Below are 20,537 nucleotides of genomic sequence, written 5' to 3'. Positions count from 1 at the left end.
CTGAAGTCTTCCCATGTCAGAAACTATTTCTTTTCCTTACTTTAAAGGGGTATTGTTATAAGAGACATGTATGGCTGCAGCTTGCTGTTGCTCTAAGAAAGTGAATTTATCACTTTAACATCATAGATTGGAACCTAAAAAAAGCAGGACACTAAGAAGCGCTGCCGAAGGATTGAGGAGTCACAAGGATATGACGCAAGGTACTGTTTATTAAGGCAACAAGAGCCCTTTTACATGGCAAGATAAATCCAAACGAGCATGCAACCAGCGGTGACGTAGTGATCATATATAGTTCACTTGGCATGCATTTACACTTAATAATTGGGTAGTTTTGATCATTTATTGGATCATAACCTCGGCTTTTCACAACCCTTCTGCCTCTGCTTTCTGTTCAGCAAATTGTTGCATCGCCTGTTTACACCAAAGATTTGCAGCAGACAAACAGTGATTTTTGAGTCCGCATGAAAAATCCAATCAGCGATAATCTAATGATTTATCACTGATCGTTCGCTTAACGCACGCATCCACACTCAATAATTATTGTGCAAATCACTTGATCTAATGATTATTATTAACACAATAATCGTGCCGTGTAAAAGGGCCCTAACTTATCTTTGCTTCTCCTGGATAAATATGGCACTATATACAGCTGCTCATTTTACTTATCTCATTGAAAGAACATGCTTCTTCAAGCTGAATGGGCAAATAATGGGGGAATTGGAAAAGGCAGCTGTAATCTGATAAGTATTGAGCCTTACCCAGAAAAATTGAGCTAGGAAACTGAAATTGCCACACTATTCTACATATTCCCCCAGGATGCACCTGCGACATCTCTCTTGCAGCTTTTTAAGTCCCTGCAAATAGGCTTCTTCCACCTCCTGGGCAAACCACTGATTTGCAGCATTAGTAGCCTCCAAAACACTCCCAAACCATTGTCCCTTTAGGTGTTTTTTGAGGATTGGGGAGCAGATGGTAGTCAGACGGAGCGAGGTCGGGCGAATAGGACGGATGGGGCATCAGTTGAAAGCCTAGGGTCATTTTTGCAATACTGGCACCTGCAGTATGTGACGGGACATTGCCATGCAACAGGAAGACACTTTTAGGGAGCTTTCCTCGATGTTTTTGCTTAATATTTTGCCTCAGCTTTGTCAATAACGAAGAATAATATGTTGCATTGATGGTTGAACCCTTTGGAAGGTAGACCATGAGCAGAACTCCCTTGTTATCCCAATAAATGGTTGCAATTTGCTTCTGTGCTGACCTTTGCACATAGAACTTCTTTGGCCTGGGGGAACCACTGTGCTTCCATTCCTTAGACTGTTCCTTTGTCTCTGGATCATAACAGTAGATCCATGTCTCATCACCAGTTACCAATTTGTCCAGGAAATCTGAATCATTTCTTGCAAAGTGCCTCAAAACAGCCACTGATGTCTCCACATGTCTCCTTTTCTGTTCAGTTGTCAAACGTTTTGGGATCCACTTGGCTGTAAGTTTTCTCATTCCCAAGTCATTGTGGATAATGGCACCAACTCTCTCACGTGATATCCCAGGATATGTAGCAGTACTTTTGGCTGATATTTGGCAGTCCTCCATGATCACGTCATGGATGGCTTTCACATTTCCAGGCAAGGAGATGGAGACAGGCCTTCCACTGAGTTTCTCACTTTCAACACCAAAATGGTCAGTTTTAAAATTTACAACCCAACGTGTAACTGTTGCCTATGAAGGGCCACCGTCACCCAAAGTTTGTGACTTTTCATCATGGATCTGCTTTGCACCTTTCCCTTGGAGAAACAGGAACTTGATTACGGTCCTATGCTCTTCCACACTGAACGTCTTTGGAGATACTGCCATGTTCACTTTGCACCGCGAAAAAAAAGATAAGTTAAAACCATAGGTAGTTGATTTTTGCATCAATGAATATAGACAAATAGACAAGTACACCCTGCAATTGACAGCTTCCTAGCTCATTTTTTCTGGGTAAGGCTCAATACCTATCAGCGACTCCCCGTAAGTAAACCTATGTTCACATCTGTGATCAAGGCCACATCAGGAAAATGCAGTATAAAGAACTATTCTTCCTGTTAAAATTATATACACCATGACAGAATCCAAAGTCAATGGAGATCCTTAAAGTGGTATTGTGGCAATTCAAAGTGAAACTTATATGCTTCATAAGGTGATAACATGTCATTTTGCAATATAATGTTATAACTTTCTTTTTAAAAGCAGCAGAGATATTGCTTTACCTGTGGTCTCCCCTTGCTTTAGTTATCCATTGGTACCCAATGGTTATGACCTGTATGCTCAGCTGTTTTACTGGTCAGGCATGCTTAGTGCCTTCAAATTCAGTAATTTGTACAGTTGTGAAAGCACACTGGTCAGTAACTGGCAATGAGGCATTGTGGTAGATGTTGTTTTTGCACTCAGCTATCTCAAGTGATCCCACTGAAGTAAATGTAGTCGAGGTGCACATACTTGACCTATGCTGCCAGAGTCTCAGCGGTCAGACCCCCACCAATCAGCAAATTAGCTCCAATCCTGTAGATAGGGGATATCTTGCTTTGATGGCAATACGCCTATAAAAATTATTTAAACATGCCGATCAGTGATCAATAATTGCAAGGCATTTCATTAAAAAGGTTCCACATTATTTTCAAACTTTTTGTGATCCAAAAAATATCTATTGTATCCTTTAACATGAATATTGTTACACCAATGGACATCATTAGAACTGCCCGCAGTAGACAAATGCTGCACACAATGCTACTTAAACTTTTGCAACTTTTACTCTCCCAGAGAATCACATTAGGATCTCTTATGCATTAACTGGGATGAAATCTCATCAAGTAATGGAGACAAATTATGTTATTTTGTGTATTAGTATAATAGATTTAAATTATTCCAACTTCCTGAATTAGATGAAATTCATTCATAATGTAAGTAATTTCCTTTATGGACAGGAACAACAATTAGTTGGTAAAAGTAGCATACATAGTCTGTTACAAAACACATTCACAAACTTAAAGCCAAAATTAACTAATTACACTTACCACTTCTGCAAAAAAAACATCTGGTTTACATATTTTTTAGTAAGGATGCTACTATGTGAGTCACAATGTTCCCCAGGCACTGCATATGAAAATATACATGCACGCTCTGTGGGAACATTTCTTTTTCTCAGGATACCTTTCAGGAACATCCCTCTAAAATGCTATTTGAATAGCTAATTTAGTGATGAATATGTGACTGAGAGTAATTGTCATCGTAGGATGGATGCAAAGCTTAATTGTGAGTCCCCATAATAACCAATAGAAAAACAGTTATGGCAAATTATTAGTAAATAATGGTCTTTATAGCTATAGATTCATTGTTAGTAATTAAACATAATTGTATTATGATGGGACACAATTGTAACGTAAAAGCTAATAGCACTTTAATCATTCCAGGAAAGCAAATATACAATTTTATATATATATATATATATATATATATATATATATATATATATATATATATATATATATATATATATATATATATATATATATATATGTATATATATATATATATATATATATATATATATATATATATATATATATATATATATATATATATATATATATATATAAAATCAACCACTTGTAAGCTCTTCTGAGCATGGTATGTTATTTTCTGTTTCAGCTTATACATCTGCTATATACATCTCATGCTACTCTAAGTTGATAACGGAACATATTAGATTTAACCTTAAGATCAGTAGGGGTCAGACCACTTCAATCCCCAATGATCCACAAAACGGGACTCCAGTATATCATGAAGTGAGGACAACAGTGGTCACCACCAATCCATTCATTTCAGTTGGACTCCCAGAAATAACAGGTGCTTGAACTATGGCTGTCCCATTGAAATGGATAGAACAGCGGTGTACATAAGTGATTACTGCTGCCCTCACTTAAGGATGTGTTGGAGCCCTGTTCTCAAGATTGATGGGGTCCCAGCATTCTGATCTTCTTTGAATCAAGAATAACTTTTAAGCATGGTGCAGCCCCTTCAATAATAATTATCATTGTCTATTGTGTTGAGAATGTTGAATACAATACAATACAATCACTGGATATGTTTGGTGAAGCAATATGTCTTGAATAATTGCCAGAATTGGCATTCTTTTGAATGGCATCCACCTAAAAATATAACTTACAGTATATTAAATGAAAAAAAAAATTTGCTTTCGTATAATTACACATTTTACATTTATAAATTAATAACCAGTTTTTATTTATTTTATTTAACCCCTTGAGTGGCACGCCCGGAAAAGTTCCGTGACGAGCTCCACTGCTCATAGCAACATAGCCCGGAAGATTTCCGGGCTATGTATCACTGTGGGAGCTGCAGAGCACAATGCCACAAGCTGTGACAGTGTGCTCTGCCTGCACAGACCCACACAGAGCAGTGCAAGGGCTTTGAAAAACCAGCAGAAGATATTGCCGACATGTCGGCAATGTCCTGCTTTGTTTACAGGTTGCCATAGAGACCATCGGCTTGTCAGAAGCAAGCCGATGGTCTCTGTGGCAGGGAGAGCTGGTTGTTAGCTGTCAGGGGACAGCTAGGTACCTGCTCTTACAGCAGAGATCAGAGAAAACCTCCGATCTCTGCTGTGTTAACCCTTTACATGCTGCAGTCTATGTGACTGCAGCATGTAAAGGGCTGTCACTGCAGCATGTAAAGGGCTGTCACCATCGGACCCCTGGAATGTGATCAGGGGTCCTGATGGGTCCCTGTGGAAGTCCCCTAAAGGGACAAAAAAAAAAAAAAAAATTTAAAAAAATTTAAAAAAAAAAAAGTAAAAAAATTATTAAAAAAATAAAAAAAACACTTGTCTCCCTTTACTTTGTAAAAAATCAAAAATACAATCACACATGTGGTATCCATGTGCGTCGTAATGACCCAGAGAAGGAAGTTAATACATTATTTAACCCCTTAATGACATGGCCCCTTTTTTCTTTTTTCCCCATTTCTTTTTTTCCTCCCCCCTGTTTAAAAAATCACAACTTGTCCCGCAAAAAACAAGCCCTCATATGGCCATGTCAATGGAAAAATGAAAAAGTTATGGCTCTTGAGACGCAACTGCAAAACTAGTTGAAATTCAATGATTAGACCATTTTAAAAAACCTGCCCTGGTGGGCACGACAGGGTGGTAGGAAACCTGCCACTCAAGGGGTTAATAATGATATCTGACTGCTGTTCGGATAATCTCATACTATTTGGATAGTCTTGTACTGTTTGCATAGTCTCATACTATTTGGATAGTCTCGTACTGTTCGGATAGTCTCATACTATTTGCATAGTCTTGTACTGTTCGGATAGTCTTGTACTGTTCGGATAGTCTCATACTATTTGGATAGTCTCGTACTGTTCGGATAGTCTCATACTATTTGGATAGTCTTGTACTGTTCGGATAGTCTCATACTATTTGGATAGTCTCATACTATTCGGATAGTCTCATACTATTTGCATAGTCTTGTACTGTTTGGATAGTCTCATACTATTTGCATAGTCTTGTACTGTTCGGATAGTCTTGTACTGTTCGGATAGTCTCATACTATTTGGATAGTCTCGTACTGTTCGAATAGTCTTGTACTATTTGGTTAGTCTTGTACTGTTCGGATAGTCTCATACTATTTGCATAGTCTTGTACTGTTCGGATAGTCTTGTACTATTTGGATAGTCTTGTACTGTTCGGATAGTCTCATACTATTTGCATAGTCTTGTACTGTTCGGATAGTCTCATACTATTTGCATAGTCTTGTACTGTTCGGATAGTCTCATACTATTTGCATAGTCTTGTACTGCTCGGATAGCCTCATACTATTTGCATAGTCTTGTACTGTTCGGATAGTCTTGTACTATTTGCATAGTCTTGTACTGCTCGGATAGTCTCATACTATTTGGATAGTCTTGTACTGTTTGGATAGTCTTGTACTATTTGGATAGTCTCGTACTGTTCGGATAGTCTCATACTATTTGCATAGTCTTGTACTGTTCGGATAGTCTCATACTATTTGCATAGTCTTGTACTGCTCGGATAGTCTCATACTATTTGGATAGTCTTGTACTGTTTGGATAGTCTTGTACTATTTGGATAGTCTCGTACTGTTCGGATAGTCTCATACTATTTGCATAGTCTTGTACTGTTCGGATAGTCTCATAGTATTTGGATAGTCTTGTACTGTTCTGATAGTATCATACTATTTGGATAGTCTCGTATTATTTGGATAGTCTTGTACTGTTCAGATAGTATTGCCTTTTCTTATAACTATTTTTATTTAAATTTCTTTTGCCAATTTTGTAAATCTGATATCACCTGGAAGTCTAAAACAGACTATGGTCACACTTGGCTGATATAACAATTTCTGTGACTGATGACTGATCTAACATGTGTGAATATGCCTTGATAGGGTATCAGCTTCCTTTATAGAATTACAGATTCTTTGCTAGTAGTGCTAGAAAGAAGTTTGAAGATTTCTGTGGTGAATTATCAAATTACAATAAATGCAGTAAAACATTTTCAGATAAACACATAAAGCTTTTGGAACTTTGAGACATTAAAGTCCTAGATTACAAAAATATGTCAGATTCTTTTTGGAAACAGCGTCGGTATTAGTGTATCTTGATGCCACCACAAGTAGAGGTGGCGTCAAGATACAAGGAGTTTGACAGGGGGTTGACGCCCCCCCGTTACGGATTTGCTGTCCAGCATTGTAACCTTACAGGTCCAGTAGCCACCGCTGGGCGCCATGGAGGAAGGTGACAGGTGACGCTCGGGACTTATGAGCGATGGTGGTCAGCGGACGAGACTGTGGAGGAAGAGGAGAACAGTCGCCATGCAGCGCTGCTGCGCCAGGGAGCGTTGAACGGCAGCCGGCGAGGACAGTCACAGGGGCCTTGCAAAGGGGAGGGCAGAGTCTGTGCAGCGCTGCTGCTGGGAGGCCAGTCCCGCTGCGGGGACAGTCACAGCGGGAACAGGGACAGGGAGAAGCCGTCAGGGACACTGCCGCTGGGGAGACTGCCGCCAGTGCCGTGCTGCTACCGGTAGGCCTGTAGACGCAGACACCGCAGGGAACACTCACAGTAATAAGCCACTGCCATTGCTGCACTGCCCACTGTCAGTGCAGCGCTGCTGCTGGTAGGCCGCAAGCGCCGGCGGCTACAGTGCCGGCAGGAAGAGTCACAGGAACAAGCCGATGACGGGGGTCACTGCCAGAGCTGCAGCACTGCTGCAGGGCGCTGCCGCCGACAATCACAGCAAGCCCAGCAGCACACGCGGTATACTCACTTCAGGAGACCACTGTGCATTGCTCAGTTCCAGGACCTGCTGTGAGGGTGAGTAATAAGAGCCTATCAGGGATAGGGGGCGTCAACCTCCTGTCAAGCACCTAGTATCTTGACACCACCTACACTTCTGGTGGCGTCAAGATACACTAATACCACTAGCGTCATTCTTTTCCACAGGCTATGTCTAGTACTACAGCTCATCAGAAAAAAAACGTAGCTTAAAAGGTCATAAATCATTTAAAGTGAAAATAAATGCCAAAGGCATCAACCCCACAGCCAAGTTCCGTGAAACATAACTTTTATTAGATAGGAATTTATATTTATTTGCTAAAGGTTAAAAATTAGAGATGAGCGAACGTGTTCTTAACGAACACTTACGCACCCGGACACCGGCTTTTCCGAGGACTTCCGTGTTCGCGCGTAAGTATTCGGGGGGCGCCGGGGGGCGGGGAGAGGCGCGGCGGCGCGGGCGGCAGCAGCGGGGAACAGGGGGGAGCCCTCTCTCTCTCCCTCTCCCCCCCACTCCCCGCCGCAACCCCCCGCGCTGCCACGGCGACCCCCGAACTTTTTTCGCCCGAACACGGAATTCCTCGCGAAGTTCGGTGTCCGGGCGAAAAGGGGCGGAGCCGAACACGTTCGCTCATCTCTATTAAAAATCCAAATTGCACGCTGCCTGAAACAATGAAACACTCATTAGGTAAATCACCATTATGAGAGTATAGATTTGCCCTTTCTCCCAGGGACATGAGTGGAAGACTCAAACTCCCTCCTCAGTGTAGAAAACTGCTTGAAGTATATGATCACAGTCAGGGGCAAAGGACCACATATAAGAAAAAGTGGGAAATTCATCAGGAGATACACCCAAGTGTAGGTGAAAAAAATGTCCTAAGCTCCCTATGAACCAAGTGGAAGACTCAAACTCCCTCCTTAGTACTAAGGGGAATCATTAAACAAGCATTCATGGTGGAGGGTAAATTGCAGCCAAACAAACTGTGCAAAAAACGCTGCTGTTAGCCTCCCAACTTGTTTGCTGGCTCCCTGGTGTCCTCAGGGAATATCAAGGCTAATACTGTGCCGGCTGGCTTGTCAGCACATTTATCACACAAAAAGGCAGGACCCCAGTATATTCAACCACCAATACCAACCCTATGCTACAATCCCCAGTCAATCATTGGATCGAACCCCCTACCCAGTCATACATCTTGATACCCAATCAAATGAAAGGAAGGCGGGACCCAGTTTACATCAAAGCTAGGAACTCCCAGTAAATTAAAGCCAATAGAGGAGCATGCTCAGTAACAAAAAGGATACACTTAGTATCCAGAAATGTCTGGTTGATATTTTGCAAGTAAACTAAAGCCATTAGACAAGCAAAAGGAGACAGTGTGGCACAGGGTTGCTATTGGTGGTTGAATATACTGGGATCGTGTCTTTTTGTGTGCTAAATGTACCGGCACAGTATTAGCCTTGATATCCCCTGGGGATTGCAGGGAGCACGCTTGTCTATCGATTTTAGTTTACTTGCAAAGTATCAGCTAGACATCACTGGAGACTGTGTGTGTCCTTTTTGTTACTGAGCATGCTTGTCTATTGGCTTTCGTTTATTTGTAAAGTATCAGCTAGACATCTCTGGAGACTATGTGTCTCCTTTTTGATACTAAGTATGGTCGTCCATCGGCTTTAGTTTATTTGCAAAGTATCAGCTTGACATCTTTGGAGACTATTTCCTTGTGTTACCGAGCATGCTCGTCTATCGGCTTTAGTTTATTTGCAAAGTATCAGCTTGACATCTTTGGAGACTATTTCCTTTTGTTACCGAGCATGCTCGTCTATCGGCTTTAGTTTACTTGCAAAGTATCAGCTAGACATTTCTGCAGACCAAGTATCTCCTTTTTTTTACTGAGCATGCTCGTCTATCGGCTTTTGTTTTTCTTGCATACTATTAGCTAGACATCTCTAGAGAGTAAAAAGCCATTTACGATCATCGCTCAAAATTCATTCAAACAAATTCAATTGATCGATAATTGTCCCATGTAAATGCAAAAACATTGTTTACTATTCATTCACTTCTCATTATCACTGACTTTCAATCAGCAGAAAAATCATCGCTGGATTGCTGTTTCTCGCGGCATAGAGAGGGGTGAAAAGGAAGGGGTTAGGCTGCCTGTCCACGGGCGATGATCCGCTTCTGATAAATCGCCCGTGGATAACGCTATGAAAAGCTTTCTATAGGCTAATTATGGAAGGTGCAGCCTTCTCCACTCACGGGATTCAAATCGCGGCATGCTGCGATTTGTCACAATTGTCTGCAGTGAGCCTATCTATTAGATAGGCTTATTGCAGAGACCTGTCAGTGCTCCCCCCTCCTCCCCCGCAACAGAATATCGTTAATGATATTCTGTCCCGGCCGTTGACAGGCAGCCTTAAAGTGCTGCTGTCAGTGGGGAAGGGGTGGAAAGGAAGGGGTTAAGGTGCTGCTGCCAGTGGGGGAAGGGGTGGTGTAAAATGCTGCAGCTATCTGAGCTACATTGTCCTGTTTAGTGCAACTGGAAGGATAGTACGGGCTGTACTATGGTATTTATATTGCATTGAGGCAATAGTTTAATGGGTTATTCCCATCTGGGGTTTTCATAGATAAGATTAGAAAGCATTGCTATAGTTACCAGCCATCTGCCCAGAGCCTATGAAAACAGGCAAATGCTTCACCCCTGGTTAGTTTGAGGTGAATAGGAGATACAGAAACAGCGATGCAAAGTGTGCTACACTGTTTCCGTAACTCAGGGAGTTGGGGCTGAAGAGCTTGGCTGTTTCCAGCAGGTGTTCGGAAACAGAGAGCTGGGTTTTCCCATCTTGGCATGAAATAGTGCAGATTTTGGTGTAGATCTGCTTTAGATTTTTTCTACTGCAGAAAATCTGCTGTAAATCCGCCACAGTGTTTTGTGCTCACCCCCCTCCTGCCCCCAATGCTAAAATTTGCCAGCCAGCTACACTCAGCTGGTACAGCTGCAACTCGCCTCTGATGCCTGATGTGACATCCCAATACTGTTTTACCTAGTTTTACTTACTATGATGGGGGGGAGGGTGGGTTCCAAAAAAAATTTGTCTAGGGTGCCATTTAACCTAAGGTTGCCCCTGATCACTAGCAAAATACAATAAGTAACATCAAAGTAATAATACTTTTGTCAACCCCTTTACACAAGAATTAAAGGGGTTGTCCCGAGGCAGCAAGTGGGTCTGTACACTTCTGCATGGCCATAATAATGCACTTTGTAATGTACATTGTGCATTAATTATGAGCCATGCAGAAGTTATAAAAAGTTTTATACTTACCTGTTCCGTTGCTGGCGTCCTCGTCTCCATGGTGCCGACTAATTTTCGCCCTCCGATGGCCAAATTAGCCGCGCTTGCGCAGTCCGGGTCTTCTGCAGTCTTCTATGGGGCTCCGTGTAGCTCCGTGTAGCTCCGCCCCGTCACGTGCCGATTCCAGCCAATCAGGAGGCTGGAATCGGCAATGGACCGCACAGAAGAGCTGCGGTCCACGGAGGAAGAGGCCATCTTCAGCGGTGAGTAGAGAAGTCACCGGAGCGCGGGGATTCAGGTAAGCGCTCCGGTGAGCTTTCTTTACCTCCCTGCATCGGGGTTGTCTCGCGCCGAACGGGGGGGGGGGTTGAAAAAAAAAAAATCCCGTTTCGGCGCGGGACAACCCCTTTAAACATAGTCATGTGTATGTTAGCTATATGCAAATAACTGCACTTTAACAACTACCTGTCAGTAATGATTATAAGTGTGAGACATCAGGCTGTAAATTCGTTAACCTTTTATTTCACAATAGTATCATGCATATGGTCACATTTGTGTTCTCAGCTCCATGGCCAGGAAGACATGTTTGGACACTGGAAATAAAGTTTATTCCAAGGCAAGCAGAAAGGGTCAGAGAGAGGATGACTAGTTTCCACTCCAACCTTTCTCATTTTTTAATGTTGACCTACAAACTTGAGCCAAAAGAAAAGCCAACAAGTTCCACTTAAAAAAAATAAATGAATATGATACATAACTAGTCATTTTCATTAGTCATGGAATTTTGTTACAATTTCTCACAATTTGTAGGTTCTTTGCTTGTTTTTAGTGAATTGAAGCATTCTTGTTTAGATCCGAAGACTAAAAACGTGTCCTCCTCATGTGGACTGTCAGAGATTTTTGAGAAATCTGAAAGTTTATGATGCGGTGAGAATATTTTTACAGCTTCACTTAAAGTCCCATAGTTTTATTCCTGAACATCAAAAAATGGACATAGTCATGCGATAATAGCAACTCATCTTCACTGACTACTGTAGGAAGGAAAATATATCCAACCTCATTGCTGATACTTCTCAATGAGTCTGCATACATGACGTAGGTTAGAGGTTTTTGCGAATCCAACTCAAAACAGTGGGATCCAACCATAAAGTATATAACAAAGCCGAAATACAAAAGTTATTTCTAGGATCAGCACTAAGCCGTGTGCACGGGCCGACAGCCACCCATAATTGCTTGCTTGAGTAATTATTCAGGCGACTATCTGTCCCTGTAAAGGTACCTTTAGCCTCCCACGGATCCTGATATGGCTTGTATGTCACTGCAACCTCTAAATCCTCTCTGTTACTCCACTTTATCCATGAACAGCAATGTGTGTGAGAAGATGAAGTCTGTCTCTAATTTGGCATGTAACATACTAAGAGTACTACCCACAGGCCGGGGCTGGGCTTAAAAAGAGGAAGGACATGAGCCCCAGGGCCAGACCCTCAGTAGATGTTTAAGGTCACTTGGCTAGTTGGTGATTTACTACTTGATAACTGTGAATTGGATAATTAGTAGCATAATGTTGGCTGGTGGTTGCAAAAGGTGAACTATCATCAGGCCTCGAGAGGAAGCGGTTCACCTAGATCTCCAGGCAAGCACTGCTGTTTATTTGTATTTAGTTGAAAACTATGTCAGAGTGAGGAGCATTTGTCTCCTGGCCTGGCTACGTACTCTGGTAAACCATATGTTGCTTTAGGAATATCACCCATAAGAGGTGGGGAACATATTGAAGCCAACAGACAGTGCTTTATATCACGTATGCCGGCCATGGTTGGAAGGTAGAAGGAAGAGGACCCAGGTGCCCATCCTGGAAACAAGGCTAGGTGAATTTCAGTTTTATTGGTGCAAATAAAGCACTATGGCAAAGGTAAAGTCCCCTGGTGCAAGCACCGATTCATGACTGACTCCCAGGGTGACGTCACATCCTGACATTTTCTTGGCAGACTAGTTTGCCATTGCCTTCCCCAGTCATCTTTCCCCCCCCCCCCCCCCCCCAGCAAGCTGGGTACTCATTTTACCGACTTCAGAAGGATGGAAGGCTGAGTCAACCTTGAGCTGGCTACCTGAACCACGCGAGGATTGAACCTGCAACCTTCTGGTCGTAAGTGAGAGCACTATGAGTAGGGGGAAATCTTAGACTGCTTCTTCTTTTCCTCTGGTACATGCATGACTAAGAAGGAATGCATATGTTACTAACACTGTAGTATGGAGGCAAAAAAAGGACTGCTGCTGTCTACCATTTCTCAAATGAAGAGATGACTAGAATCTCATCCATACTAGTATCTGAAAACTCAATTTTTCAACAAAAATGGGAATAGGACTCAGCAGAAGGATAGAGTAAAACAAGTCTTCCTTGATCTCTCATCTGGAATCTGTTTCTACTTTTGGTGAAAAAAAATGAAAGGGCAAACAGAGGACTCAGAAGTTAGTTTGATTGAGAAGCAAATTATATATTTTTTTCTCCCAATACATGCTAAAGGCTCCCGCACAAAATCAGACAGGAGTTTTTTGGGCCCACCACAGGAAGTGATTCTGAGGGTTTCTAAGGGCTCTTACCAAATGTACCCATGCAACTTTTGATACTAACTTCGGCAGTGACAAATTCTGCTGCATCCTGGTGGAATAATTCTGCCTGGGTGACAACACCCTTAGGTGCTTCTCCCCTGACTCTGGCTATGATTTGGGCAATATTTATTGCCTGCAGTTTATTTCACTGTGTAACGTGATTTTTTTATTGGCCCTAAAATCATGTTGTTGATAGCAATCTAGGTGGCCCTCTGCAAGGAAGGCTCTGTGACTTCTAGAAGCCTTGTAGTATGATGCCATGATGTTGAGCATAGTCAGGGGTCACCCTAGCCTTTCCACTATCTGAGGCGAATAGTGAAATGGCACCCCCTCCCAAGAAAAAGCATTACTTCACTGATAACAAAAAAGACAGTGTAAGTGTGTGTGTGATATATACATCTGCACACACAAACATACAAAGTATTAAGAACAGAGGATGGCTAGGCCTATAATGGAGGGAGCACTCACTGGATTTCAGGGCACAGCTGAATAAAATTCAGACTCCATTGCCCACTTGTGCAGAAAAAAAATTGACACTCTAAAAATAACCCCCGTTCCCCTCCAACTAAATTTTTGGCATTCCCTAAATCTTGCATAAAAGTAATACTGTAAACTGTGTGGTATGTCTGAAGGCAGGGATAAATATGGAGGCCTGGTTGGGATGGGCACATGGGACAATAAAACCAGGTATCCCTCCTCCTACCTTGCTTGCTGCTAACCTGGCACTTTTTGGGGGTATTTCCTGACCTCAGTGACAGGGATGGGGTGCAAAAAGTGGCGCTCTATGAGGCTTCATAAGCTGGCAGAGGTTCAGCAGTCTCACACAGAAGGCATTCAACAAGCTGCTCCTGGAACTGCAGGAAGGCGAGCGTTCCCAGGGCTTCTTGTAAATTATGTATTACAGGTAGCGATCTGAATAACGCCGGGCTTACACGGCCGGATGTGGAATCTGCTTGCGGAGGCCCGCAGCGTATCCTAGCTGTGAGCCCAGCCGTGGCCATGTACTGCACATAACTGCGTGCTCACACAGGCGGTCATACGCTGTACACATTTTTTGTTTATATTTCCCATGCCGCTGCTTAGTGATGACACGGGGTCCCGCAGCCCATACCCAATGTAGTTGCGTATGGGCTGCAGGTATATCAGTGGCCATGAAGCACAATGGGCTCTATGTTGCATATATCCATGGTAAAATAGAACATGCTGCAATCTGTTGTCTGCCAGTGGATTACGTAATTCTGACCCGCTAATGTGAGCGGAATTGTGTAATCCAGTGCATTTGATTGAGCTGTGTATTACCACGGATCAAACGCATGCGGAATCCGCAATTTCTATTCGGTTTTTATCACATGACTAAGGAACACTCAACCAGGCCTCCGGTCACTGCTCCAGGCTCTCGTCATCCTTGCAAGGTGATTTTAAATTTTTCGGCCCTCTCAGGCTTCTGCGCACTCACAGAAGCCAGGGAAGGTCCGTGGAGGAGGATTGCATCGGGGTTCAAATGTGGAGGCCTCCAGTAAGAAGTTTCATCTTCCCTCACTGATCGCATCGGTAAGGGGAGATTAAAAATCAACTTTTTTTAAACTTTTACGTGATCGCCATTATCCATTGGATAATGGCGATCACGTGACCAGGAACAACATACTGTGGCCACACGTGACATCTCCAGGCTCTCAGCTACCTTTAGTAGCCAGGAGCAGAGAGATTTTAAATTTCCCAGGCAATCTTCGACTTTGGCGCATGCCTTCGCCATCCGCGGACCTTGGTCACTGCTCCAGGTTTTCACCTACCTTTAGTAGCCAAGAGCAAGGAGATATTAAATTTCCCGGGTACTGCCCAGCTTCTGTTTTTGCGTACGCCGTTCTGCCAACTGGCGCATGAGCAGAAGCTGTGAAAAGGTCCGCGGATAAACATCCCATCGGGGATATTGTTGGTGGCCTTAGGTAAGTAATTTCACCTCCCCTCACAGATCGGATCTGTGACGGGAGGTGAAATTGTAACTTTTTTTTACTCTTAGGGCTTTTACCCACTAGCATTTTTTTAACCCTGCGATATCGCTGCATTTTTTTTTTACTGCAAATGTCAATGAAACTTTCTAATCTTAAAATCGCATCGCACAAAAATCGCAGGAGCACAAACTTGCGATTTTTGTGCGATGCGATTTTACCATTAGAAAGTCCCATTGACATTTGCAGTAAAAAAAACATTAGTGGGTAAAAGACCTGGCGATCAAGTGACCAGGAACCACGTACTGCAGCCCCCCGTGAAATGTCCAGGCTCTCGGCTACATTTAGTAGCCGGGAGCAAGAAGATTTTAAATTACCCTGGCAATTTGCGGCTTTTGCACATGCGTCCACCATTTTGCCGACGGGCACATACGCAGAAGCTGGGGACTTATGCAGAAGCTGGGGTAAAGTCCGCAGATAAATCTGAGGGCCTTAGGCATGTAATTTCATCTCCCCTCACAGATATGATCCTTGAGGGAAGATGAAAAAAACTTTTTAAACTTTTTTGTAAAACTTTTTTTACACTTTTTTTTGAACTTTACGTGATCACTATTATCCATTGGATAACAGCAATCATGTGACCGGGGCCGCATACCGTGGTCGCTGGTGACATATCCCTGCTCACGGCTACTCATTTTGGTCAGCGGGCGCAGGTGCAGACAGGACGCCAGAAAGGCAGATGGTGGCAGTGGAGTGCTTCAGGCTGCAGGTAAGCGATCCAATCGCTATGGGGAGCTGAAACAGTCAACCTTCGTGCTCCCCCATTTATTTTCATTCGGTCGCCAATATCTGTTAGATATCAGCGATCGGATGACTGGAGAGTGAAAAACGCAGCCCTTAGTGTGTGCTCCAGACTCTCACCTATCTTCGTGTGGGAATGTTCAGATGTTTTTTGCGCATCTAAAATTCCTTTATCTGAACGTTCCGATAGAAAACCATTGGTTCTAATAGCCGCAGGATTTTTTACGCATGGGATTTTTGCATGTGTAGGTCCCAGTGTGAAAGAGGCCTTAGGCCTTAGTCAGACGGGCGTTTTTTCGCGCGATTTGCGCATGCGCATGCGATTCGCGCATATATAGAACCAATGGTTCGTTATGGTATCGGTCACATGTCCGCTTTTTATGCGGATATGCGATAAATTATAGGACACGACGATTCGCAGATCGCGCCTATCTGCGTTCGGCGTTTTATGTGCGCACCAAAATCATTTTTTTCGCCGGTCAGTCTAAGTTTCATGCGCATTTTGAAGCGCACGGCGATTTTTCTCCGGTCAGACGGGCGTTTTGCTGCGATGATTAACGCGGCTAGGTGCAGATTTTTCCCGTGATTTTTCGCCGCCGGTCACGCGATTTGCGCATGCGCATGCGACATGCGATGCGCAAATCGCGCGAAAAAACGCCCGCCTGACTAAGGCCTAAGTGTACACTTCCTGCTAACGACTATGTTGTTAAAAAAAGATGTTTTGGCAGCAAAAGGCAGTTGTATTGAGTATTTGTACTTTTGAGGAGTTCCTAGCAATATGCTGTCACTTTATAAGATCAAAATACCATTCGACAGTGATATTGAAAGGGGCAATATTATACTTTTCTCTCATTTTTATGCATCCCAGTATTTGGTTTGCTTTAGCACTTGCTACTTAGCTTTGACTACTGCTTAGCTTGAGGTTAACCACCTGGTGGTTTTATACCAACTATATATCAATACTTTTATTGCCCAGGTTTCTGTAGCTGTAATGCACAGGCAGACTACTGGGCCGAACTATTACAATAATATTTATGGCAATATCATTTTGTAGGTCAGATTAACAATAGAAATTATATTATCTAGTCTTCAGCAAAAAAATAATTACTGTAGTCTATAAATAATATTATTAAATAAAAACATATCCTGTAATATAGATTTTAATATTTATTCTCTATTGTTGAAGTACGTTCTGTTCTCCTATATCTGTTCCATTTCCATTTAGGGGCTCGTTTACATCAGTGTTAGGGAGTTCCCTTTTCCTTCTCTGTTTGGGGAGCAGGAAAACGGCATCCCCTGGCCGAATGGTTCCGTCTTATGACGGAATTGAATGCAGCCCTATTGACTATAATGGGGTCCATTCAATTTTGGCCAGCAGTCCGGCACTTTTCCAGAATCTACATGATGAAATAGCAGAGCCTGCTGTACTATTTCATCCTCTTTTCTAATGGAAATCAGCAATGGAAGTTCCGAACACAGCCTGCGATGCTGATATGAATGAACACTAATACAGCTGCCATTAATGCCCCCTGCACACGGGCGGAAATTCCGCAATGGGATTTCAAGCAGAATTTTCACCCATGCCCACTGCCATAGGATTGCATTAGATAATGCAATTCTATGCAACCAGCCACAATTTGACTTCGTGAAAACTCGCGCAGTAAACAAATTGCAGCATTTCTGTGCGAGCATCGCACAGGCCCGCACCGTAACGTCACTAGTGACACGCCGGCTCTGCACTGCGCATGTGTCGGCTGGACAGTAGCCGGCACATAGCAGAGCGGAGCGAGACGCCAGGAGCAGGTAAGCCGCCGGAATTCTCGCAGGAGGCCTAGGGCTCCAATTGGGACAAGACTCCTTACTATGTACTGATAAAAGAATAGAGGTAGTATCACTAGGTAGCAGGGAAGCTTTATCTTGCAGAAGTCTGGAAAACGCCATCTCCCCACACTTGATCAGTAAAAAAATTGATAAATGAGTAGCTTTATCACAATCCTTAGCAGTAGTACTAGCGGCAGTACTGTTAAGCTCCGTTCACATTTAATTTCTGTTTTCATGTGATGTCATAGAGCACAAACACAAAATAAAGGCGCACCATATCTGTCAAATGACGGACGCCAGTGGCAGCCTGCAGAGCCCATTGACTATAATGGGTTACATTATAAGCGTTGCGGAATATGTTGGTGCTATGTATATAAAGATTATTATTATTACATTGGGTTTCCATCATTGTGTCTATCATTTTACCAAAAAAGAAATGTGAGCAGAGCCTAAGTAATAAAGTTTATTTTTCAGAATGTCCTGTTATTTTGCTGCTACTATTACATTACAGCAGTCTAAGGCGCTTTCAGAAGAGCGTATTTTTACTCCATATTTGATCCGTGTTTTGCGGATTGTAATACAAAGCCAATGTAAATCTATGTATCTATTCACACAGCCATATTTTCACAGCCCTATTTTAAAAATGTAGCATGATCTACTTTTGTCCGTTTTTTGCATTCATTGGTATTTTTTTCTTTTGAGCAAATATGATTCCATATTTACCCTGTAGAAAATAAAACCGATAACAGCAAATACAGAGGCAAATATAGCCCAGCAGTGATGAAATTCCTATGACATGTGGGTGCAATGTTTATCTTTAACACATATTATGGATTCGTATTATAGACGAATAATAATAATAACAACAACATAAGCATAAACACAAATTTATTATTATATGCATTAGGCCGGTCTAACACGAGTGGATTTTGATTGCTAATTCTGTGGTTGCCATCCGCACCAGGGGCGTAACTATAGGGGATGCGGTTGCACCCGGACCCAGGAGCCTTAGGGGGCCCATAAGGCCTCTCTTCTCCATATAGGGAGCCCAGTACTATGAATAAAGCATTATAGTTGGGGGCCCTGTTACAGGTTTTGCATTGGGGCCCGGGAGCATCAAGTTACGCCTCTGATCTGCACGTATGATATGTGGTAATACGTGGTCTATCAAATGCATTGTCTTTCACTGTTTCGCTCACATCTGTGAGTAGGAATTGCAAATTCTGCAAGCAGAAGAAAAATGGCATGTTCTTTTTTATTGTGGATTCATTCTTGTATGGGCTCCATTGATCTCTATGGATATGTTCGATCTGCAGTTAAGGCATAATTTACATTGCAAATGGACGCGGATTTGTACGCACTTTGCTAGACCAACAGAAAACAAATGATATAACGAAAGCAGACAATGAAGCACAGAGTCTGGAGAGCAACACACCTATCCAGACTGCTGTCTGCAACCTCCGCTTATTCTTCTGGGCTCTTCCTCCACAAAAATAAGGCTGGAGTCACACGGGACGGAAATACCACGGAAATCTTGCGGAATGATCGCACCGAAAAAACGCGAAATTTCCACGGGATAAGCGCAGCTTTAAAATCCGCGGCCTTCAGCCGCAGGTTTTGGAGTGGTTTCGCCATCGGCATTCCGCTGTCGCTTTCTTTCCCCATAGAGATGAGAGAGGCCGCTGCGGAAACGAGAAAAGAATTGACATGCTGCAGAATTGAATTCCGCGCTGCATGTCGCTTTTCGTGCAGCTTGGCCACAGTGTGTTCACAAGATTTATGCAAAACCTTATCCACTTTGCTGGCTAATTCCAGGATTAGGAGCCATGGGTGGAATTGCTGTGCGGACTTTCTGCACGGAAATTCCGCAGCAATTCCGCCCCGTGTGAACCCAGCCTATGGTTTATACTACTTTTAAAAAAAAAGGATTATAAAACCAGCCAAGCCAAGAGAGTAGTTTTCCGTTCTGAAGGCTCTCAGAGCATCTCTCACCATGGTCGCCTGAGCGATAGAAGGATGTTTCCAGGGGCTGGGCTGCTTTCTGATGTCATTCTCTGCTTGCGTTCGTTCTTTCGCGTGGATGATATGCTGCTATACATTGTACATCCGTGTGGAAAACCGCACAGATACACGACTATATGCAATTCGCTTCCGCGGTCAAATGCAGGTCTACCGCTGCGGATATCCTCTTGCGCAGTGCGACCTCTTCATGTATGCCTGGCCTTAGACTCTCTATAGATTGCACCTCAGCCTACCATTAGCATATAAGTTCAGGAAGCATATATCTGAGGGAGGCTTGTGACGAATGTAATACAGTAGCATCCATCACCTGTGGGGACCTAGTGTAAAAAAGTGTAAATCACGTGATATACATATTTTTACAGTGGTCCTCTAAACAGGTTGTAGTCAAAAAGACTGATCCAGCACTATATCTCAATACTTGTGTCATATATAGAAATAACAATAGCATACTTGAATAGGAAGGCCTGGATGAGCTACACAATGGTATGGCTAGTGGGCCCCGGAATATGGATTTGAACTTAGTGTTGTGGCCCCTGTAAGAGACAGAGAGTAAAATCGAATTGCAAAGTTGAAGAGTAGCATGTAAGAAGCAGAAATCCATATTCTGCGTCTCTAAGTCCTGTGGGACCGCTGCTATGACTGAAGTAAGGGAAGTGTACTCGAACTGGCCTACTTCTACTATGATAGGGAAAGATTATCCAGGAA

This window comes from Eleutherodactylus coqui, chromosome 2 (assembly GCF_035609145.1).
Source record: "Eleutherodactylus coqui strain aEleCoq1 chromosome 2, aEleCoq1.hap1, whole genome shotgun sequence".
NCBI lineage: Eukaryota > Metazoa > Chordata > Amphibia > Anura > Eleutherodactylidae > Eleutherodactylus > Eleutherodactylus coqui.
Note: the sequence above shows the minus strand (reverse complement) of the source record.